A 25,955-nucleotide genomic window follows, 5' to 3' on the forward strand; every position below is an offset into this window, starting at 1 on the left:
CTCATGCAAAAACATCTTATCGGAGAGCCAACCGGGGGGTGTCAAAAGAAAAGATAAAAGCACACACTTCCATTTTCGCTGCAAAAGGGCACGCTGGCGTCTTGAATGGCAAGCGCACTGACCCGTAGGAAAGAAAAATGGCCAATGGCACGCTCAATGGGTTCGCCGTAGAATATAAAGGAAAAGACGCACACACACTTTTGACAAGACGCCTTAGACCACTCGGCCACGGCACCTCCATGCAATCCATGCGAGATCAAATCGACCGTACATACGATACGCGTACTGTATACACGGATTGAAAGAAATCATGGCTGCCCGACAAATACTCGATTCGTACAATGACAAAATGTTTGAGAGGATTGTACGAAAGGAATATCTCACACATTGCTTATTTGAGGATGAGGAGGTATGTAGTAGATTTATGTACCGGTACCGTATTTTTTTCAATTTAGTTACGGGCAACAAGAGTCCCTGTCGCAAGTTTCTGACGAGACCAATGAATAGCCAATTCTGTCAGGGATGCTCCGCTGACTTCGTCTGGCCGCGGCATCCCCTCCGACAGGCGACACGCCCTGTCAATAGACAGATGACGGCCCTTATTTGGCTTGGGTTCGTAATGCTCCGGGGGGGGGGGGGGCACTCAGTATAATGCATAGTGGGTATGTGCCGCGGAGGGGACCCCCATTTTTCTACTCAAATTTCCGTTCCAAGGCATAGCATTTTTATCTTATTTGAGAAAAAGAACAAAGAAAGCCGCTCCAAAGCTTTGCATATTTTTCGTTACGCCGTTCCGATCGCATTGATTTGCTACAATGAGCTGCAATTTTGGCGAAAAGCGGCCGCAGAGCGCTGTCCGACCATCACCTCTGCGTGAGCGCACCCGACGGCACGGCCGCCGGGCTAGCTGCATCATGCACGCTAACCCAGGCTCGGTGTAAATATGGCAGAGGTAATAATATTAATGGCAGAGGTAAGAATGGCAGAGGTAAAAATGACAGAGGAAAAAATGGCAGAGGTAAAAATGGCAGAGGTAAAAATGGCAGATGTAAAATGGCAGAGATAATAATGGCAGAGGTAATAATGGCAGAGGTAATAATGGCAGAGGTAAATATGGCAGAGGTAAAAATGGCAAAGGTAATAATGGCAGAGGTAAAAATGGCAGAGGTCATAATGGTATAGCTAAAATGGTCTTAAACCCCCATACAAAAAATAAAAACAATAACGGAAAATAATGGAAAGGGTAATATTTTTTAAAATCATAGATAGATCGTTTGCACCAAATTAATAATCTTTTGGTTATCTTATATTTTCTGGACTCTCATGGACGGCCTTCTCATGTCAAATCGCTATGGTGTTAGGGGATTAGTAGTACTCGTAATTAAGCACACAATGTCACATGACCCACCGGCGGGACGAACGAACAGCGAGATACGTACACACTCGACTCGAACACATCATTCCATACCCAACCCCCGGTCGTAGCGGACCTGTTGTAAGAGAGCTGTCACAGTGCCTGGATAGATAACAAGAATAAGGTAAGGCTTTCTCCCGGTGTGAAGTTTATATGTGTATAGTGAGTGAATTATTATTTATGTTATCGGCCCCCCTCTTTACTGGCGACGAGGATTAAAGCGATTTTTATTTTATTTTCGGCAAAACATTTTCTTTACTTCGCCACAGCCAACGGCGTTGCAGAATCTGCGTTGGCCGTGGCCGAATATAAAAAAGCCGCCGCCATCTTGAAAATGTTAGGCTTTTTATTAATTTGAGCTGTTTGACTCTGTTTCGTCCATAATATTAAATAAAACAAAAAGTAACATATTATTTTAGTTTGAGATTTCATTTTTTGGTGGAAAAAGTTTGATTTTTAGTTCCGTAAATATACTCTATTTTTTTACCGATCGGCACTGCCGTGCTGGCCTTGAAGGGATTCAGCGGCTAGCTCGACAGGAGCTAATCGGATTTTTTTTGGACAAAACATTATACGTTGTACTATTTTAGGGTATATATCCACACATTTTTGCCGTTTGTTCATATATTTAAATGAACTCTTCCCTCGTAGGATAATTTTTTCTGGCCACCGAGAGTGATTGACTTTTGATGATTTTTTGATTGTGTTTGACGTGTGTACTGATTGGGTTGGTGTTGTGAATTTGCGACGTGAGTGAGCTGAGCTGTGTACCGTATGTGGTGTGAATGTATTGCTGAATATTATTGATGTTGTGAGTTGATTATTTTATTACAAGCCTGAATTTGCTTTTCTCCTTTGACCGCCGCGCTGCTGCTGCTGCTGTTGTTAGTATTTATTTTTGTATATTTCTGGGTGTTTTTTGGAGAAAACACCAGAAATTTGCTGCTGCTGCTGCTGTTGTTTAATTGTTAGGAATATATTTTTTTTTGGTTACGTCTCAGGAGATAAGGAAATTCAATCTTGTATTAATTATTTTGTTGTTGCTGCTGCTGCCGTATTGAATATTTTGCTGCTGTTGCTGTGCTGTTGTATTGTTGCTGCTGCTGCTGTATTGAATATTTTGTTGTTTATTGCTGCTGCCGTTGTGTAATTGAATTGTTGCTGCTGCTGTTGTATAATATATTTTGTTGCTGGTGCTGCCGTTGAGTGAATGCTGTGAGCTGTGCTGCTGATCTTTATATAAATCCAAATTCAAACAATTAATTATAAATTGTATAATTAAATAAATTTTGTATATATTTAGATAAATTGTACATAGATCTGTTCATTATTCCAATTGTACGTGTAAATATTAACTTTTGTAAAAAAAAAATAATAATAAATAAATAATAAGAATTTATTTATTAGAAATTATTTCTATATATTTCATTTCTTTCTTTTAACAAGTTAGCGTTCGATTGTTTGCATTTTTTGTTTTCTAAGAATTAAATCATACAGGAATTTTATTTTCTAGGCAAGGTAGCCTCTGGATTTTAATTTGATTACATTCTCAGGATATTGTGAGGTTAGTTCTGTTAATTCTCTTTCATTTTTTTTTCAAAAAGTTAATTTTGTCCCAGATATGGTGTTAGGGGATTAGTAGGGATTAGTAGTAATTAAACACACAACATCACATGACCCATCGGCGGGAGGAACAAACACAAGACCAGTCAGCTGTACAACACACATACCCGGCACACACACTACACACGCCATTCATCATTCCATACCCAACCCCCGGTCGTAGCGGACCTGTCACAGTGCCTGGATAGAGAACAAGAATAAGGTAAGGCTTTCTCCCGGTGTGAAGTTTATATGTGTATAGTGAGTGTATTATTATTTATGTTATCGGCCCCCCGCTTTACTGGCGACGAGGATTAAAGCGATTTTTATTTTATTTTCGGCAAAACATTTTCTTTACTTCGCCACAGCCAACGCCGTTGCAGAATCTGCGTTGGCCGTGGCCGAATATAAAAAAGCCGCCGCCATCTTGAAAATTTTAGGCTTTTTATTAATTTGAGCTGTTTGACTCTGTTTCGTCCATAATAGTAAATAAAACAAAAAGTAACATATTAGTTTAGTTTGAGATTTTATTTTTTGGTGGAAAAAGTTTGATTTTTAGTTCCGTAAATATACTCTATTTTTTTACCGATCGGCACTGCCGTGCTGGCCTTGAAGGAATTCAGCGGCTAGCTAGACAGGAGCTAATCGGATTTTTTTGGACAAAACATTATACGTTGTACTATTTAGGGTAAATATCCACTCATTTTGTTGACCATATATTTAAATCTTCCCTTGTTAGGATATATTTTTGTGGCCACCGAGTGTGATTAACTTTGATGAAATTTTGATTGCGTTTGACTGTGTTTACTGATGTGGTGTGAATGGATTGCTGAATATTATTGATGTTGTGAGTTGATTATTTTATTACAAGCCTGAATTTGCTTTTCTCCTTTGACCGCCGCGCTGCTGCTGCTGCTGCTGTTGTTAGTATTTTTTTGTAGTAAATATATTTCTGGGTGTTTTTTGGAGAAAACACCAGAAATTTGCTGCTGCTGCTGCTGTTAATTATTAGGAATTTATTATTTTTGGTCACGCGTCTCAGGAGATAAGGAAATTCAGTCTTGTATTAATTAGTTTGTTGTTGCTGCTGCTGCTGTATTGAATATTTTGCTGCTGTTGCTGTGCTGTTGTATTGTTGCTGCTGCTGCTGTATTGAATATTTTGTTGTTTTATTGCTGCTGCCGTTGTGTAATTGAATTGTTGCTGCTGCTGTTGTATAATATATTTTGTTGCTGGTGCTGCCGTTGAGTGAATGCTGTGAGCTGTGCTGCTGACATTTGTATTAAATTCATATTCAATCAATTAATTATAAATTGTATAATTAAATAAATTTTGTATATATTTAGATAAATTGTACTTGTAAATATTAACTTTTGTTCAAAAAACAGAAAATAAATAAATAAATAATAAGAATTTATTTATTTGAAATTATTTCTATATATTTTTCATATCTTTCTTTGAACAAGTGAGCGTTCGATTGTTTGCATTTTTTCTTTTCTCTCCTAAGAATTAGGAATTTTATTTTTTAGGCAAGGTAGCCTCTGGATTTTAATTTGATTACATTCTCAGGATATTGTGAGGTTAGTTCTGTTAATTCTCTTTCATTTTTTTTTCAAAAAGTTAATTTTGTCCCAGATTTATTTTGATTTTATCCGCAAGACAAAGTCTGCAGGATAATTTTTGGTTAATTACAGTTCAATTTTGGAATTTAATTTTTGTTACTGATTAATTTCTACATCAAGATGGCGAGCAACATTCCAAGAATCAAAATCAACTTTTGTTCGTCTGAGGAATTGATGAGTCTGCCCGGAGTGGGTATGGCCACCGCCAACCGCATTCTACACGCGAGGGAGGCGGCTGACCTTACTCCGGATACATTCATGTCAATACCTCACATACCGAAGGCGGAACTATTAGTTTACGCCTTTGATTATGAGCCAACAACAACGGCTCATAATGTGGACCGCAGAGAAGTGCGCTCCGAAGGAGACGAGCCTTCTACGAGCGTTCCACTTATTCCGTCTAAGGAGCCCCCCGTAAGCCAGGCGTTTGAGGCTTGGCCACAGCACACCCATGCACATAGCGCACAGGGTGCTGTAGGCCAGTCTTCTCAGACACAGGCCGGGGAGGCCCCCTTATTTTTCACAGGGGGGAGGCCAGGTGGCGCTTTTACTCAGCAGCCTTCGGCCTCTCCAGAAGATAGGGCTAAGTCCCTCTGGGCAAATCAATTTGGATTTTCAGGATGGAACGATGGCCTGTTCCCACCACAGGGTCCCCACCAAGTTACCCCACCAGGACCCCAGTTCCAATGTGGTCCTCGTGCCCAAGTAGAGTCGCATGGTCAGGCTCCCAGAGCTCAGGGTTGCCGACCAGCAATGACCAACCAAACTACCCAGACTCCTCCACATAGCTTTCCACAGGCCGTTCCAAACTTCACGCAAGCACAGTACGAGGAAATGTATGGCGTGATGTTTAGGATGATGCAGATGATGCCATTCGGAGGAATTGGACAACCAGCTCCTCCATACTGCAACCCTGCTGCCGCCTACGGTGGGTATTGCCCACCATGGGCTGGAGGCAGATATCCGCCACACTACCCTAACACTGTGGCCCCGCAAACCTCTCCCCAAGGACCATGTGACTTGCAACATGGGGGTAGCAACCCTGTGTATCAAGGCGCTGGACCCCAAAGAGATGGACATGGAGGCCCAGTATACAGTGAAAATAGAAACACCACAAGGCCATCAGTAAGTCCTGGATACTTGGGGCTGCCAACAAGAAATCAGCCGCCCCGCGTCACCAGACTTACTTCGGCCTCAAGACCTGTGGTACCAGAATATGACGACAGAAGGCCCCTTCTAGACCAACCTCTTTGCCGAAGACCATTTCGTTCGACGGCAAGGGAAGTTGGGCGGCCTTCTATTCAAAGTTCCAACTTTACACCGAAAGACATGGCATGTCTGATGCAGACAAGAAATATCAGCTGTGTCTGGCGTTGGAGGCCGAAGCCAGTAAGTTGATGGCCCTCATCCAGGAGAGCAATCCAAATATCGCCTTCTCTGACTTGGTTACCAAGTTGGAGAAGCGGTTCGCTCTCCAGGAGGAGCCGGAAGTTACTCGGATGCAATTTCAATCGGCTTTCCAACGCTCGGATGAAGACATAATCAAATGGGCAGACAGGCTTATGACACTTGCAGGTCAGGCCTTTGTAGGCCTACCTGACAAGTTCGTCCAAGAACTTGTAGTGGCAAGGTTCTGCCAAGGTGCCCAAGACAAAGATGCAGGGCATCATGTCCTGACTTCTCGGCCTGGGACATTAGATGAAGCCATGACCAAGTACAAATGGTTTCAGTTTACCCAGAAGACCATGCAGAAGCATGGCCCTAGGCTGAGAAACGAAGTAAGGCAGCTCTCTGTAGGAGAAGATAAGAATGACCTCAGGGTACAAGAGTCGTCTCCTCCGGAAGCTGCCACCAAAGGAAATTCTAGCCTTGAGGCTAGAATCAGTGCTCTGGAGGCTCAGAATGCAATGTGGGCCTCCAAGATGGATTCGATGGTTGCTGCAATCACGGATCTGTCTCGGAGTACTAAAGAACTTTTGTCGGTGTCAAGAGGCCAGCCGAGTTACTCCTCCGGCCGTGCCCCTGTCACACCTGAAAGACCAAAATATACCTCCGGCCGAGCTCTGGGAACACCGGACAGACCAAAGTATACCTCTGGTCGAGCTCCGGGTACATCAGACAGGCCGAGGTATACCTCTAATAGAACGCCGGATCGGTCAGAAGGAGGCAGAAGACCATCTTCGGGCCTTCCACCAACCGATCGGCAGCGAAACTTCGCAGGCTGCTTCAACTGTGGGGAAGAAGGCCATTTCAGTAGGGCCTGCCCCAGAGGGAGATCGCCTGCTCAGAACAGACGACTTAGGGCTGTCACCTTCGAGGAGGAGGGAAATGGACAGGGATCGGAGGAGATGGGGAATCCCCGATCCGATCACAGATCCCCACCATCTCCATTCCATTAAAGGACAGCCTCATGCCACAAGACCATGGTAGCTCACGGGCACCGGACTCACAAGCAAGTCCAGGGAGCCCAAAATTCTCTGAGGTAATAGATGTTCCTTGGAGGAATCCACCATGGCCACCAGACATTCCTGGTGAGGTTAAAGATCAAGATATTGAAGTAGTCATTTGTAGAATTATGTCTACTTCAACATTGAGTGTTGGGTTGACAGTTGGCAAAGAGCCCATTACATCTGTTTTGGACACTGCGGCAGCTGTCACCATTATATCAGATAGGCTATTCAAACGCCTCCAGCCTCGGCCGCCCATCCTTAAGCGTGTAATCCTTAAGGGGGCTGGCCGAGACATGAAAATGGACGGCATGGTGGTAGGGCCTATCAATATCAAGCTGGGTGCCCAAATACTCAGCGAGAAGATTTATGTAGCTCCGATAGCAGATGAGATGTTGTTTGGCGTTGACTTGTTACGAAAACACAATGCCAATATTAGCATCCCAAATGCTATCTTAACTATGAATGGTGAAGACCTACCAATCATACAAAGAGAAGATCCATAAAACAAGGTGATATGATTCGGAAGGCTTATAAGTCTTGATTGTAGGACCTGACGTAGAACCCTCAGAATGTGTCCCATTGTGGATACTCATGAATCAGGTCTATACTCTTCATCTTCTGGATCCCTGGAGCCGCTCTATTGAGGGGCTGGCCCCAGGGGAACAGGAGTTTAGAAGGTTTCTACTTAAAAAGAAATAGATTGGTACACCTTGTCGATTGATTAGACAAAGATGTGCCATTAAGTCAAAGACAAAGGGTCCCAAATGAGGCTCTTGAATCTTTTCCTGTAATGTGCATGGAAACATCCTTCAACAAAGCCAATTCATTTGAGATCCGAATAGTTGACCCAGCTGAGGTGGCAGAGGAGCCGCCTTCTGACGATTTAGTCAAGATCATGCGGAACCAATTCCTCGAGCCCCCCTGCAGGTGGTTAACATACAACAAAGAGCCGGCTGAAGAGACTCTGTTTCCCCTCCCGCCAGAGGGAAAGTTTTTGTGGACAAACAGGGAACTCTTCTACCATTACAGAGAAGGAGTCATCTTGATGGAGAAGGATGAGCGTGATGTCATGATGATTTCTGAATCACTACGACATTACATCATCCAGCTTAGTCATGATCCTCCTTCAGCAGGGCATGCTGGGATCGGTAGCTCTCAGTAATATACCGATACGGCATGTCGGAAGACACTCATCTGCATATAGCCAGGTGTGCAACTTGTAAAACAAGAAAGCGACCCGTTCTGGGAGGCATCCTATGAAACGTTTTCATGAGAGCGCCCCCTTGGAATGTGTCCATCTTGAACTCAGTATCGATCCTGGTTATGGCAGATTAAAGCAAGGGAGCTCTATTGCCTCAAATAATGGGGCAATGCTACTCCCTCGCACCTGTCTCTGCCTTTTACCTTCATTGTAAGGCTATTTATTTTAAATACAAAAGTTGTATTTTATATGTGTTTATTATGCTTTATATATGTAATACGGAAAATAGACGCCTATGATTTACAATTCTTATTGAGTTATGCTTTTTGTTGAAATTGGAAAATTAGATCAGATAAGTAATAATATATATATATGTATGTATGTATCGATTTAAATATTTGCTTACTTTTTTACTTAGATACATAAACAAGGCAGAGACAAGATAAGAATATGTTTTATGATTGATAGTGATGTACAATGTATATATTGATGTATTTATGTTATATCTATGTCATGAACAAAGAAGAAAAAATAAGAAAAGAAAAAAGATCACAAAGAAAAGAAAAAAAAATCTCAAAAGAAAATAAAAAGATTACAGAAGAAAAGAAAAAGAAAAAAGATCACAGACAAAAAAAAAATTAAGGAGAAAAGAAAAAGAAAACAAAAGAAGAAAATAAAGAAAAAAGATCAAAGAATACGGAAAAAGGAAAGAAAAAGATATGATCAAGAAAAAAAAGGAAAAACAAATGTACGTTGATGTATATTTTATGGTTTTATGTTTAGGGTTACCTTATGTTAAGTATGTCAAGTTATGCTAAGTTATATAGAAAATGGGCCACCCAATTTTTTTAGGGTGGGGGGAAGTATGGTGTTAGGGGATTAGTAGGGATTAGTAGTAATTAAACACACAACATCACATGACCCATCGGCGGGAGGAACAAACACAAGACCAGTCAGCTGTACAACACACATACCCGGCACACACACTACACACGCCATTCATCATTCCATACCCAACCCCCGGTCGTAGCGGACCTGTCACAGTGCCTGGATAGAGAACAAGAATAAGGTAAGGCTTTCTCCCGGTGTGAAGTTTATATGTGTATAGTGAGTGTATTATTATTTATGTTATCGGCCCCCCGCTTTACAGATTTATTTTGATTTTATCCGCAAGACAAAGTAGTCTGCAGGATAATTTTGGGTTAATTACAGTTCAATTTTGGAATTTAATTTTTGTTACTGATTAATTTCTACATCAAGATGGCGAGCAACATACCAAGAATCAAAATCAACTTTTGTTCGTCTGAGGAATTGATGAGTCTGCCCGGAGTGGGTATGGCCACCGCCAACCGCATTCTACACGCGAGGGAGGCGGCCGACCTTACTCCGGATACATTCTTGTCAATACCTCACATACCGAAGGCGGAACTATTAGTTTACGCCTTTGACTATGAGCCAACAACAACGGCTCATAATGTGGACCGCAGAGAAGTGCGCTCCGAAGGAGATGAGCCTTCTACGAGCGTTCCACTGATTCCATCAAAGGAGCCCCCCGTGAGCCAGGCGTTTGAGGCTTGGCCACAGCACACCCGTGCACATAGCACTCGGGGTGCTGTAGGCCAGTCTTCTCAGACACAGGACGGGGAGGCCCCCTCATTTTTCACAGGGGGGAGGCCAGGTGGCGCTTCTACTCAGCAGCCTTAGGCCTCTCCAGAAGATAGGGCTAAGTCCCTCTGGGCAAATCAATTTGGATTTTCAGGATGGAACGATGGCCTGTTCCCACCACAGGGTCCCCACCAAGTTACCCCACCAGGACCCCAGTTCCAATGTGGTCCTCGTGCCCAGGTAGCTTCCCCACCAGGACCCCAGTTCCAATTTGGTCCTCATGCCCAAGTAGAGTCGCTTGGTCAGGCTCCCAGAGCTCAGGGTGGCCGACCAGCAATGACCAACCAAACTACCCAGACACCTCCACATAGCTTTCCACAGGCCGTTCCACACTTTACACAAGCACAGTACGAGGAAATGTATGGCGTGATGTTTAGGATGATGCAGATGATGCCATTCGGAGGAACTGGACAGCCAGCTCCTCCATACTGCAACCCTGCTGCCGCCTACGGTGGGTATTTCCCACCATGGGCTGGAGGCAGATATCCGCCACACTATCCTAACACTGTGGCCCCGCAAACCTCTCCCCAAGGACCATGTGACTTGCAATATGGGGGTAGCAACCCTGTGTATCAAGGCGCTGGACCTCAAGGAGATGGACATGGAGGCCCAGTATACAGTGAAAATAGAAACACCACAAGGCCATCAGTAAGTCCTGGGTACTTGGGGCTGCCAACAAGAAATCAGCCGCCCCGCGTCACCAGACTTACTTCGGCCTCAAGATATGTGGTACCGGAATATGACGACAGAAGGCCCCCTTCTAGACCAACCCCTTTGCCGAAGACTATTTCGTTCGACGGCAAAGGAAGCTGGGCGGCCTTCTATTCAAAGTTCCAACTTTACACTGAAAGACATGGCATGTCTGATGCAGACAAGAAATATCAGCTGTGTCTGGCGTTGGAGGCCGAAGCCAGTAAGTTCATGGCCCTTATCCAGGAGAGCAATCCAAATATCGCCTTCTCTGACTTGGTTACCAAGTTGGAGAAGCGATTCGCTCTCCAGGAGGAGCCGGAAGTTACTCGGATGCAATTTCAATCGGCTTTTCAACGCTTGGATGAAGACATCATCAAGTGGGCAGATAGGCTTATGACCCTTGCAGGTCAGGCCTTCGTAGGCCTACCTGACAAGTTCGTCCAAGAACTTGTAGTGGCAAGGTTCTGCCAAGGTGCCCAAGACAAAGATGCAGGGCATCATGTCCTGACTTCTCGGCCTGGGACATTAGATGAAGCCATGACAAAGTACAAATGGTTTCAGTTTACCCAGAAGACCATGCAGGAGCATGGCCCTAGGCTGAGAAACGAGGTAAGGCAGCTCTCTGTAGGAGAAGATAAGAATGAACTCAGGGTACAAGAGTCGTCTCCTCCGGAAGCTGCCACCAAAGGAAATTCTAGCCTTGAGGCTAGAATCAGTGCTCTGGAGGCTCAGAATGCAATGTGGGCCTCCAAGATGGATTCGATGGTTGCTGCAATCACGGATCTGTCTCGGAGTACTAAAGAACTTTTGTCGGTGTCAAGAGGCCAGCCGAGTTACTCCTCCGGCCGTGCCCCTGTCACACCTGAAAGACCAAAATATACCTCCGGCCGAGCTCTGGGAACACCGGACAGACCAAAGTATACCTCTGGTCGAGCTCCAGGTACATCAGACAGGCCGAGGTATACCTCTAATAGAACGCCGGATCGGTCAGAAGGAGGCAGAAGACCATCTTCGGGCCTTCCACCAACCGATCGGCAGCGAAACTTCGCAGGCTGCTTCAACTGTGGGGAAGAAGGCCATTTCAGTAGGGCCTGCCCCAGAGGGAGATCGCCTGCTCAGAACAGACGACTTAGGGCTGTCACCTTCGAGGAGGAGGGAAATGGACAGGGATCGGAGGAGATGGGGAATCCCCGATCCGATCACAGATCCCCACCCCCACCATCTCCATTCCATTAAAGGACAGTCTCATGCAACAAGACCATGGCCGCTTGCGGGCACCGGACACACAAGCAAGTCCAGGGAGCCCAAAATTCTCTGAGGTAATAGATGTTCCTTGGAGGAATCCACCATGGCCACCAGACATTCCTGGTGAGGTTAAAGATTAAGATATTTAAGTAGTCATTTGTAGAATTGTGTCTACTTCAACATTGAGTGTTGGGTTGACAGTTGGCAAAGAGCCCATTACATCTGTTTTGGACACTGCGGCAGCTGTCACCATTATATCAGATAGGCTATTCAAATGCCTCCAGCCTCGGCCGCCCATCCTTAAGCGTGTAATCCTTAAGGGGGCTGGCCGAGACATGACAATGGACGGCATGGTGGTAGGGCCTATCAATATCAAGCTGGGTACCCAAATATACTCAGCGAGAAGATTTATGTAGCTCCGATAGCAGATGAGATGTTGTTTGGCGTTGACTTGTTACAAAAACACAATGCCAATATTAGCATCCCAAATGCTATCTTAACTATGAATGGTAACGACCTACCAATCATACAAAGAGAAGATCCATAAACAATGTGATATGATTGGGGAGGCTTATAAGTCTTGAGTGTAGGACCTGACGTAGAACCTTCAGAATGTGTCCCATTGTGGATACTCATGAATCGGATCTACTCTTCACCTTCTGGATCCCTGGAGCCGCTCTATTGAGGGGTTGGCCCCAGGGGAACAGGAGTTGAGAAGGTTTCTACTTAAAAATAACTAGATTGGTACACTTTGTCGATTGAGTAGACAATGATGTGCCATTAAGTCAAAGGCAAAGGGTCCCAAATGTGGCGGCTGTTGAATCTTTCCCTGTAATGTGCAAGGAAATATCCTTCAACAAAGCCAATTCATTTGAGATCCGAATAGTTGACCCGGCTGAGGTGGCAGAGGAACCGCCTTCTGAAAATATCGTCAAGATCAAGCGGAACCAGACCAAATCCTCGAGCCCCCCTGCAAGTGGTTAACAGACAAGAAAGAGCCGGCTGAAGAGGCTCTGTTTCTCCTCCCGCCAGAGGGAAAGTTTTTGTGGACAAACGGGGAACTCTTCTACCTTATAGAGAAGGAGTTATCTTGATGGAGAAGGATGAGCGTGATGTCATGATGATTCCTGAATCACTAAGACATTACATCATCCGGCTTAGTCATGATCCTCCTTCAGCAGGGCATGCTGGGATCGGTAGCTCTCGGTAATACCGATACGGCATGTCGGAAGACACTCACATCTGCATATAGCCAGGTGTGTAACTTGTAAAACAAGAAAGCGACCCGTTCTGGGAGGCATCCTACGAAACGTTTTCATGCGAGCGCCCCCTTGGAACGTGTCCATCTTGAATTCATTATCAATCCTGGTTATGGCAGATTAAAGCAAGGGAGCTCTATTGCCTCGAATAACGGGCAATGCTACTCCCTCGCACCTGTCTCTGCCTGCCACTGTGCAAATCGATTTATTTTATATGATGTGTATTTCAATGCATGCAAGCAATATAAAATGGATGCCTATAAGTTCACCTATAATTTATTACCCAATTAATTTTGTATGCATCCCTTATTGTTTATATATTAATAAAAATAGATAAGTTAGTTGGTTGATCACACCCTATATGTATATATTCATTGATTTAAATATTTGTTTATTTTTACTTAGGTACATAGATAAGCACAGTGAGCTTATTTAATTTATGTCAAGGCAGAGACAAGGTAAGAATATATTTTAAGATTGATAATGATGTACAATATATATATTGATGTATGTATTTGTGTTATATTTATGTTCATGAACAAATAAGAAAAAAAATAAGAAAAGAAAAAAGATCACAAAGAAAAGAAAAAAAGATCTCAAAAGAAAATAAAAAGATTACAGAAGAAAAGAAAAAAGATCACAGAAAAAAAAAATGAAGGAGAAAAGAAAAAGTAAACAAAAGAAGAAAAGAAAGAAAAAAGATCAAAGAATACGAAAAAAGGAAAGAAAAAGATATGATCAAGAAAAAAAAGGAAAAACAAATGTACGTTGATGTATATTTTATGATTTTATGTTTAGGGTTACCTTATGTTCAGTTGAGTTATACCTTATGTTAAGTATGTTCAGATATGTAGAAAATAGGCCACCCAAATTTTTTTAGGGTGGGGGAAGTATGGTGTTAGGGGATTAGTAGTACTCGTAATTAAGCACACAATGTTACATGACCCACCGGCGGGACGAACGAACAGCGAGATACGTACACACTCGACTCAAACACATCATTCCATACCCAACCCCCGGTCGTAGCGGACCTGTTGTAAGAGAGCTGTCACAGTGCCTAGATAGATAACAAGAATAAGGTAAGGCTTTCTCTCGGTGTGAAGTTTATATGTGTATAGTGAGTGAATTATTATTTATGTTATCGGCCCCCCTCTTTATCGCTGTACTAATATTCAAATTTGAGCCACACTCTAGATTGCAATTGTACTTAATTCATTAAAGGGGAAGCTCAACCTCACATAAACTTCATTGTAGAATAGCAGAAAATATTAAAATGATATTGGTGAGGGCTTTAGGAAATCCATCAAAGATTAAAGAAACTATACTTTTATGTTTAACGATGACGTCATTTGAGAGCAGTTTTCCCATATTTGGTGTATAAAAAGATTAATGAAATGTAATTTTCTAGAAAAAAAAATCAAAATGGTTTTTATTGGACGGCCTTCTCATGTCAAATTGCTGTACTAATATTCAAATTTGAGCCACACTCTAGATTGCAATTGTACTTAATTCATTAAAGGGGAAGCTCAACCTCACATAAACTTCATTGTAGAATAGCAGAAAATATTAAAATGATATTGGTGAGGGTTTTAGGAAATCCATCAAAGATTAAAGAAACTATACTTTTATGTTTAACGATGACGTCATTTGAGAGCAGTTTTCCCATATTTGGTGTATAAAAAGATTAATGAAATGTAATTTTCTAGAAAAAAAAATCAAAATGTTTTTTATTGTATCTTCAGTATATATCAAGAGACAAATCATTTCACTTACGCTCCTGAAATATTTTTTTTTACAGTTATGAACTGTTTTGTAGTGCATAAAGTGTCATGGGGCAGCTTCCCATATATGACGTCACAGACTAAAACTTGATAACTTTCTTGATCTTTGAAGGATTTTTCCTCAGACCTTAACCAATATATTTTCTGCTATTTCTATTATTCATTAGGGCGAACTACCTCTTCAAAACAGCCCCAGAGAATGGTACCTATATAAGAAACACCCATAAATTTGAATCCTTAATTCGCTACACATTTAAAAATCCATGTGGTAACAGTTACCATATACACTAGGTTGGGAACCTGACATCCACTTGGACTAGCTGCAACGAGGTATTGCTCTAGAGACTGAACATTAATTGTATCTTTTACATTTAATTATACGTATCACATTTATCAGGGGCGGATCCAGGATTTTCCAAGGGGGGGGCACATTTTCCTGAAAAATGACACGCAAAAAAGTTTTCCACCTACAACTTAAGGTAATTCGTCCAAAAAAAATAATTAGCAAGCAAAAAACTTCCTCGCTTTAAAGAGGGGGCACACTTGAGTTGGAACCGCATATTGGCTAAGATTTTAATTGTACCTCTCAAGGGGTGGGGCACGGACCGGCTGTGCCCCCTGGATCCGCCAGTGACATGATCTATTCATCATGATCCATCATGATGTGGAAATAAAGAAAATTACTTTTATTACAGAATGTTCGGTTATTTTTTTGTTATCCGGGTTAAATTATGAAAGTAGTCCGAAGTAGACCCGAACTTGAGGGTTAATGGCTGCACACATTGGTGTTTACATTAAAAAAAAATGTTGGGTTTGCATGTGAAGCGCTGCTCTGCTTACGAACTTAAGATCCTTTCATCAGTCACTAATTGAAATCATTTTGGCAAGAAAATGATTGAGTATAGACCTCAAATGACGAAACACAACATAATATTTAATCAGTTCTTATTGCCCATTTCGTCGACAAGAGTCCGGTCAAGGATGACAATTAGTATGACGTAGCCTATCTTTATCATCTTTACCTCTGCCAATTTAACCTCTGCCATTATTACCTCTGCGATTTTTACCTCTGCCATTTTCACCTCTGCCATTTTTACCTTTGCCATTTTTACCTCTGCCATTATTACCTCTGCCATTTTTACCTATGCCATTTTTACCTCTGCCATTATTACCTCTGCCATTTTTATCTCTGCCATTATTACCTCTGCCATTTTTACCTCTTCCATTTTTACCTGGTACCGGAGCCCAGGAGTCCACCGTGCATTTACACATAGACACGGGACTATGGTCTCAATAACTTGGAAATCAAATTGTGAAAACAGAAATTATGCACTTACCACGATTATATGGATGAAGGTCTATCTTGTGGCAGTATCCTGACATCGAGGCACAGACTGGAACCTCACAAAAATGAAAAGTTCTCTCCTTCTACCCAGTCTCGATCGGCCATTTTGTTATTAATTTTGAAAGAATTAGGAGAGGTATCGCGACAGAACTTTTCGTTTTTTTTAGGTTCCAGTCTGTGCCTCGATGTCGGGATACTGCCACACGATAGACTTACATCCATATAATCGTGGTAAGTGCATAATTTCTGTTTTCACAATTTTCTTTCCAAGTTATTGATACCACAATATACCCTAGTCCCGTGTTTATGTGTAAATGAGATTGGTGATGTAAAGAATACCTTCCCTGTCAAATCGATAGCGTTGGATAAGTTCAGCATTGGTATATGTATCCAAGGGATGAACTCGTCTGTCTGCCAAATACCGTCTCATTTCATGCTGGTTGTGGTGCAGGCGGTGGATGAAAGCTGCCATCTTTCCTGTTTATGCTATACGGCAACCAAATTTAAGACAGCTCACAACTGTCTTAAAGTTAGGGCAAAATTCTTAGCCATGTAGAATTTATGGAATACAGACTCTGCATATTTAAGAAAAGTTACTTGGCCATTTATCCTAAATCTGTCTTAGTCGCGCAAAATTTTTTAGCCAATTCTTTATGGAATACGCGTTTTGGCTAAGAATTTTGTCTTAGAGAGAAAACTAAGACAAAATGCTTAGATTTTTGACTTAAGCATGCTTATCTCGTTTATGGAATACGGGCCCAGGTGCTCGCTGCCAATGCTATTGGTGAAAATAATTGTTTGTAAACTTGTCACATAGAACACTTCCCTGATAAGTTTGGCTCATGCTGGTTAACAAAATGTTATTTTCAACGTTTTTTTATTCCTTCAGGTTCTAGCCTTTTATGCTCACAATAAGGTAGCTCCTGATCATTTCCATGTGGTTTCCAAGAGATGGATCTCAGGCATGTCAGATGTAAAAGAGACTGATATAATGGTACAGTAAATGCTTTGAATAACTTTTTAAAATCCTATTAAATAAATACATGTGTGGCAAACATGTAAAAAATTCAACTGAATAGCATTGAAGTGGAAATTATGCAAACTTTGAATAGTTGGAGTTGAAGGTTATCAGTCATGATGTCATGTAACTCTAACTATACCCACATGACGATGCCCTACTTATCTATAATTCAATCTTGCAGCTAAAGCAAGTACTTTTTTAAGTGAACTTGAGAAAAGGACTCCTACACCATAATAAATTCAAAATCAACTAGAATTTTAATTCGTCATGAGGACGAATTAGGTGATCTGTCTCTGATTTCATGATCAGGAAAACAATCAGCATGTTTATTGAGATCAATATGATCATCATGATGAAAACTGAACTTCTCTTACGAAAAGAACGTGTTGAATACTCTTGAAAAAGAGGGAAATTAAAAAGTTGTGTGAAAAAGTGTAGGTCATACACATATTGTACAGGAACATTGTACATTAAAAGGGATTTTAATCTCTTTTATTGTCCAATGTTTTATTTAATATACATTGTAATGGTCATAAAGGACCATTTGTGAAATGTTGAAAAGAAAAAAAAAAGAAAAAAAATTATCATGTTCACCCCGGCCACCTGGGCTCGAACCCTGGACCCTGAGGACGCAAGGCTCATGCCTTACCCATTGAGCTACACACTTCCCATAGACTTACACATAAGCAAAACAAGAGGATCTCAAATTCAATTTTGCAAGTGAAATACGAGCATGATCCCGGCATCTGATCGGAAAATGGAGACTACATTGGCGATAGCTTACAATCTCAGCTACAACATACTCCAAGCTCAGAGAAAACCGACTCAACAAAATGGAGATATGGCTCGCGAAATAGAGGAATGTAAAATCCAGTTTGGAGAAAAAGTCATTTCCCATAGAGATTGCACACAAAATGAGCGAAAATGACATACCCCTATAAATCAACATTTTCAGGGGAATCCGTTCTTTAAAATGTAAAAATGCCAACTCATTAGATGGAGTGAGTCCTCGGCTACAATATATAAGAAATTGAGCGAAAATTGACCCATATTTATGGAGTTAGAGTCAAATTTGCATAATTATGATGACGTCATAAGTAGCAAAATGGGAATTGGGGGTCAACGGACTACCTGAAGAGCTATAATGAGTTTTGTATAGGCATGTTTTTGCACATATATTATTCAAATCTCCAAATATACATCATCAATTATTTTCAGAATATTATCAGATATGGGGTTTTATCATGTGATGTATATAAAACAAGTTCAAGGTCAAAAGGTCGTCATGACGTCATCTAGACGCCATTTTGTAAAATCACACTATCAATCATATCTTCATTATCAATTTTAAAAAATTAACAATATTTACATCACATTAAATTCAGGTCAAGGGTCAACTGTCCATGTCATTAAAGGTCATGTAAAGGTTATGACGTGCGCGTACGCGCGCGTCAAAATTTTAAAATGCTCAAAATCAATTTTTGACCGAAGTAGAGTACGAATCAGGTCATTTTAAGCATTTCAAAAATTTGCGCGCGCGCACGGTTACGCGCGCGACAACGCGCGTATCGGCACTATACAACATAGGATCGGCATTTTTTAAATATCAATGCATTGATAATATAATTCTGAGTAATTTGATACCTTGATCAACCTTCTACGACAAGTAGTAACGGAATTAGCCTCCATCAAAGTTTACAGCGCGCGCGCGCGCACTAACCATAGACAATATATGTGCAAAAACATGCATATACAAAACTCATTATAGCTCTTCAGGTAGTCAGTTGACCCCCATTTTTTTTTCATATTCTAATAGAGTATGGAAGGGAGATATGATTTCATGTCACATTTGACCCGAAATTTTATCATGACGTCATCAAAATGGCGTCGGAACTCAAAATTCCCATTTTGCTACTTATGACGTCATCATAATTATGCAAATTTGACTCTAACTCCCTAAATATTGTTCACTTTTCGCTCAGTTTCTTATATATTGTAGCCGAGGACTCACTCTATCTAATGAGTTGGCATTTTTACATTTTAAGGAACGGATTATTCCTTAAAATGTCGATTTATAGGGGTTTGTCATTTTCGCTCATTTTGTGTGCAATCTCTATGGGAAATGACTTTTTCTCCAAACTGGATTTTACATTCCTCTTTTTCGCGAGCCATATCTCCATTTATTTTTGTTGATTTTCTCTGAGCTTGGATTATGTTGTAGCTGAAATTGTAAGCTATCGATAATGTAGTCTCCATTTTCCGATCAGATGCCGGGATCATGCCCGTATTTCACTTGCAAAATTGGATTTGAGATCCTCTTGTTTTGCTTATGTGTAAGTCTATGGGAAGTGTGTAGCTCAATGGGTAAGGCATGAGCCTTGCGTCCTCAGGGTCCAGGGTTCGAGCCCAGGGGGCCGGGGTGAACATGAGAATGTTTTTTTTTTCTTTTTTTTTTCAACTTTTCACAAATGGTCCTTTATGACCATTACAATGTATATTAAATAAAACATTGGATAATAAAAGAGATTAAAATCCCTTTTAATGTACAATGTTCCTGTACAATATGTGTATGACCTACACTATTTCACACAACTTTTTAATTTCCCTCTTTTTCAAGAGTATTCAACACGTTCTTTTCGTAAGAGAAGTTCAGTTTTCATCATGATGATCATATTGATCTCAATAAACATGCTGATTGTTTTCCTGATAATGAAATCAGAGACAGATCACCTAATTCGTCCTCATGACGAATTAAAATTAGTTATTTTTCTTTTAATGAGAGTTTCACAAGCTGTTTGCAGGATGTGATTCATGTATATACATTCTGCAGTCTTTGTAGGATCTGAAATCTATGCTAAAAAAAATAAAAAGTTATTTTCAAGACTTGTTCTTTTAATTTTTTTATTAAAATTCAATGGCAACAGTTTTGTTTTTTTCTAACCATTTTCCCTATTCACCAATTATACTCAGATTCTTGGTAAGATGATATTCACTGCTACGAAGGTTGCCGAGAAATTGGGAATGGACAGAAATGGTTATCGTGTAGTGGTGAATTGTGGTAAACATGGCTGCAATGGTTACTCTTGCTTGAATATCCATGTCATAGGTGGCATGTTTCTTGGATGGCCTCCAGGCACCTAGTAGGTGTAATATGATTCATTTTTGTGAGTTTCAACAGGTAGTTTATCAAAATATTGGTGGTAATGTTAATTGAAGTGGGCTTATAATAATCAATAATCATGTAATATTTCATAAAGTGCTTAATACCATGTTTCTTAAGTGAAACATTTTATTATCCAATTTTTAATGATGACTGCTAACGATCAGGTAACATAGTTGCTATATTTAATTTACATTATTATTTTAGTATAAGTATTTTGTAACATTATTTCTTCCTCCTGATCCAGAAGTTAACAGAAAATTCTGTAAAAATGGCAAGATATTGGCAATATTTAGCCAATTTCAAATTCATATTTTCTGTCTGCCATTTGTGTATGAATTTTGCGATACATTTTATGTGAATGTTCTTTCTGTGCATAACTTTCCAGACTTCCGCAGTTGTATCAGTGCAGGTACATGTATTTAAAACCTCTCACAGAATTCTTTTCAATTGAAGCAAATAATCAATGTTTATCAAATCCATGTAGATATGTTTGTAGAGGGAGCTTTCCAGACGAGATTTGTAAACGTTGATTGGTAAAGAGCCTCTCTAAGATAATGGGAATGTGTCAAAAGTAAATTGTATATAATATTTGAATTTAACTTGCTATTTGTGTGGACTGAGCCTTTAAGAAAAATCATATGTGATAACTTTGAAATAGACTAAGGCTTGTATTCATACAACCTTTAATCATACTTATTTTTGTTTTTGCAACTTGTACTCTTTCTACTGACTTCTCTTTTGGTTTTGTTTTTAATAGAAAAAAAATTGAAGGAAAACAATTCTGAATATATAATCAAAAATATACAATCAGAAAAGGCGTAAATATTCTTTTAGAATGCAAATGCTGTTAAAACAAACACCAACCAACCAACAGCATATATTATTGTAGCAAGAATTAATGTACAATAGATGATTTTGTCATTGTGATATTGTTGGGGTATGGTTAAATTTTTATTATCCATGATGTCTCATTTAAAGATTAATCATACTTCATGCATTCAATTGTAACTTTGGTCTTGTCTGTTTCTAAAACTCTAGCATCCTGTCATTTGTTTAGAAAAAAAGAAACAATTTATTTTTAGTTGGTACATTTTCTTGTAGGGTTAATGAAATATAATTCAATGGATACCATGCAAGGTGTTTGTGAAGAAAGAATTTTGTATGGAACTGCCATTTTTGTCTCGCCTGCATAGCGCAGAGCGAGACTGGAGTGGCGGCGTCAACATCAAATCTTAACCAATGATTAAGTTTTTTAAGTGACATCATAACTAAGAAAGAATATGGACCTAGTTCATGAAATTTTGACGTCAAATATGTTGGGAGAACCAACATCAAAATCTTAACGTAAGGTTAAGTTTTTATAATGGTATCATAACCTAAAAATGATGTAAGGATAGGATTACTAAATATCCTGCCTGAGTTTCAGGTCACATGACTTATGTCAAAGGTCATTTAGGGTCAATGAACGTTGCCCAAGTTTGAGGTATTTGTTGAATTACCATCATAAATTTAAAAGTTTATGGATCTAGTTCATAAAACTTGGACATAAGAGTAATCAAGTATCACTCAAAATCCTGTGTGTGTTTCAGGTCACATGACCAAAGTCAATGTCATTTAAGGTCAATGAACTTTGGCCATGTTGAGGTAATGGTTGAATTGCCTTCATAACTTTGTAAGTTTATGGATGGATATACAGTATGTAATTAATAACATGTGGACATAAGGGTAATCAAGTATCAGTAACAAGTCTTAGGTCACATGATCAAGGTCAAATGTCATTTAGGGTCAATGAACATATACATGTATATCATTATGTGAATGGTTTGTTTTGTGAATAATTATTTTATAGTAGTTTTCAGAGTCATCACTGCTGCTATATTGAATCATGTAATGCAGGCAAGACTGCTAAAGGCACTCCACTTGTTTACTAGCTCTAGCTGATAGGTGACATGGAGATCGAAGGCTGTCCATTAGAAATCCATTTTTTGTCAAAGACCATCATATTAAAGGTTGTTTGTTGTAATATACCCTTTTATGACAATTAACTTTACATCTCTAAGGGTGTGTTCAATCATGGACCTATTAGAGATGGACATTCAACGCTATCATTTCTTTGATCGAACAAGATCCGCCGCCTAGTGATTATGTGCATCTTAATGAAAACAATGGCGACTACCAAGGCGTATCTGATGATTTACAAAGGTACAACTTTCCTGGTTTTGGATTGTTTGGCTGATGCCCTGTGTAAGAAAATATTTTTCAGTCAACATGCTTAAGATTTAAAGAAGCAAACAATTTTATGACATACAAATGTTATTATTTGATCCGCATACTTCTGCACGCACATAATAACCTCAATAACATTGAGAGATAAATGCTCTCTACTTGTTATGAGCCATGTATCTCTGGAATATTAGGAGAAAAATTTGACAAAAATGGGGTTATAAATAATAAACAATTAATCTCAGTTTGCATCTATCTTAAAATACTGTATACATACATTTTCCCAAATAAAACACATGGAACTAAGATTGTCAAAGGTAAACCAGAACTGCAGATTGATTTTCCAGGATTTAGGTAATTTATCATCGTATGCGCATACAGTTTGTGCAATATCAATGTCTAATCACGAACTGCTTCTTTAAACTAATTGACGGCGGAACACGGTAGGATGAAAGTAGAAAAATATGAAGAGAATGTTGTTCAAAGCACAAAGATGGTCACATGTAAGTGAAATCATTAACTATTTAATGAATGTCCATCTCTAATAGGTCCATGGTTCAATGTAAATTTTTCAAATTTAAACAGCAACATGAATCATGATTAGAAACATGATTATAGAACACTAACAAGATCAGGTTGCACCATTCAGTGTCAAAAATATAAAGCTGTTTATACATGTACATCAGTTGTCTTAAATTTCCCACTCTCTTTTTGTCTCGCCCACCAGAGGTGAAGGCGAGACATAGGGATCAAAATGTCGTCTGTCGTCCGTCCGTCACAAACCTTATGACACAAAACTCCGCAACCGTAAGTCACTTTTCGACCACACTTTGATGATAGATGTACTTGGGGGACCTGCATGTTATGCTGCAGTTGGAGGTCACATGGTAAGTCAAAGGTCATTTTCAGGTCAATGTTAAAATTTACATGCAAGACTCTCTTATGACACCAAACTCCGCAACCGTAAGTCACTTTTCAACCAAACGTGGATGGCAGATGGACTTAGGGGACCTGCTTGATGCGCTGCAGTCAGAGGTCACATGGTAAGGTCAAAGGTCATTTTCAGGTCAACGTTAAAGTTTACATGCTAGACTCTGTTATGACACCTAACTCCGCAACTGCATGTCACTTTTCACCCAAACTTTGATTGTTGATGTAGTTAGGAGACCTGCATGTCATGCTGCAGTCGCAGGTCACATGGTAAGGTCAAAGGTCATTTTGAGATCAACATTACAGTTTACTTGCAAGACTCTTATGACAAGTGTTATTCTATCCCAGTCATTTCACAATGAAACAAAATCGCTTATACCTTTTGTTGCATTCGCGATGTTCAAGGTCATAACAATATGAGCTGATTGCATTTCCAAACGTACCTTTTTCAGCATTTGAAATTTCCTCTGAATCAAGATCTGAAAGACATTTACTTATACAACTAGAAATGGAGGACATTGAATATCCACCATTTTCCCCCATATTCAAGTTTTGTAATCATGTTTTTAATCATGATTCAAGCTTCTGTTTGAACTTGAAAATCGACATTGAACACACCCTAACTCTGAGTGCAATTTACATGTAACTCGGGATATTAATCCAGTGTCTTAACCTGCATTTTATGGTGCTGTCAATAGTCATGCTACAGTTATAGGTCATTTCAGGCCATGTTTGCTAGCAGAACTATATCTGAACCTATATAATATTGTAAGCTTCTGGTTTCAACAAAACTTGAAGTAGTGGTAGAGTAAGTACAGTATCGTTCATGACGTGCCATAGAAAGTCAGATGTTTAGATCAATGGTCACCTGAAAGACTTTCTTTTTAATGTTTTCCTCCTCAGATGTAGTTTGGATTATCATAATTTTTGGGTTAAAACAAAGGAAGAAACTTTCAAAGCCTGCTTAGATTGGAAATCCCCATGCCATTGTTAAATTACATTAAAACCTGACAAATATCAGTACTTTGATTCACATATTTTGTATTTATTTCTGTCTCAGGAAATGTGAAGCATGTTTGTAACTTCAGATATTATTTATGATGGTGAAAGGAGGAAGGATACTCACTCATTTCGAGGAGCTGTGGGCAGACATTAAAAAATTGACCCCTTTAAGTAAAATACTAAAAAGGTCATGCTGTGTGATTTTTAATTGGCATACTGTACATTGTTTTTTAGGGAGAATTAGTAAATCTTATTTTTCAGTACTTTTGTAAAAAGCATGTTCTCTATACACTGTTTCTGTGAATAATGGATGAACCAAACAAACCTAAAATTCTCATTTGACATTATTTCGGACCCATATTTTGTATTTTTACTATGGATTACGTTCCAATTTTATTTTTTCAATCTTTTTCTGAAGACCTGGATATTTTCCTTATTTTGAACTCCAACACATTAGAAACTTGGAGCTGTAAGCGCTTAAAGTAATACTGCTCTATGTAGATCATGAGCAGGTGCATAGTAAAGCTTATGTCTTTGTGACTAATATGGTGACCCTCTTTAAAGGAAAGTCTTCACGCGTTGAAATCCTCTTTTGTGACTAGTGTAAGGCTCATTCAAAATTTATCCTATTATAGTCGTTACAGAGAGTCAAAACAGTGATTTTAATATTTTTGTACCAAATACATGTACATGCTTCATATACATGTTATTGAATTTCATTCATTGTTAATTTACCAGTATACATGTCTTTCAGCCAAGCAATGGCTGAAGTGTATGAGTTTACAATATACAGTGCATCCCAGAAAAAAGGAAACCAGAATTTCCCTAATCATATCCAGGCTCATCAAATCATAAAGTTGGGCATGTTCAGAAGGACAAGAAACATAAAAAATTAAGTTTGTTTGATGATTGATGAGGGGAATCAGTGCACCAACTTGGAAAGAAAATGTGAATGATGGATAAGTAAAATAAGCTTGAAAAATAGGGGAATCCACAAGTTAATCACCCTTTGCGAAAAGGAACTTAAAGGTCAAGTCCACCTCAGAAAAATGTTGATTTGAATCAATTAAGAAAAATCAGACAAGCACGATGTTAAAAATTTCATCAAAATCGGATGTAAAATAAGAAAGTTATGACATTTCAAAGTTTCGCTTATTTTAAACAAAATAGTTATATGAACGAGCCAGTTACATCCAAATGAGAGAGTCGATGACATCACTCACTCACTATTTCTTTTGTTTTTTATTGTTTGAATTATACAATATTTCAATTTTTTACGAATTTGACGATTAGGACCTCCTTGCCTGAAGCACAAAATGTTAAAATAATGGAATTCCAC

The 25,955-nt window shown here is 39.7% G+C and overlaps 1 long non-coding RNA gene across 2 annotated transcripts; it reads left to right on the forward strand.

Moving 5' to 3' along the window:
- The first annotated feature begins 202 nt into the window (after positions 1-202).
- On the forward strand, positions 203-24,634 carry LOC135153483 (uncharacterized). Of its 2 annotated transcripts, XR_010292855.1 has the most exons (5): positions 203-409; positions 1,362-1,538; positions 17,167-17,271; positions 20,269-22,522; positions 23,233-24,634. It is a non-coding gene; the product is annotated as an uncharacterized LOC135153483 (long non-coding RNA). The 2 variants fall into 2 exon arrangements; XR_010292854.1 differs by lacking the exons at positions 203-409; positions 1,362-1,538 and adding an exon at positions 9,303-9,358.
- Positions 24,635-25,955: the final 1,321 nt, after the last annotated feature.

The sequence above is a fragment of the Lytechinus pictus genome, chromosome 3, assembly GCF_037042905.1.
Source record: "Lytechinus pictus isolate F3 Inbred chromosome 3, Lp3.0, whole genome shotgun sequence".
In the NCBI taxonomy this organism is placed as follows: Eukaryota; Metazoa; Echinodermata; class Echinoidea; order Temnopleuroida; family Toxopneustidae; genus Lytechinus; species Lytechinus pictus.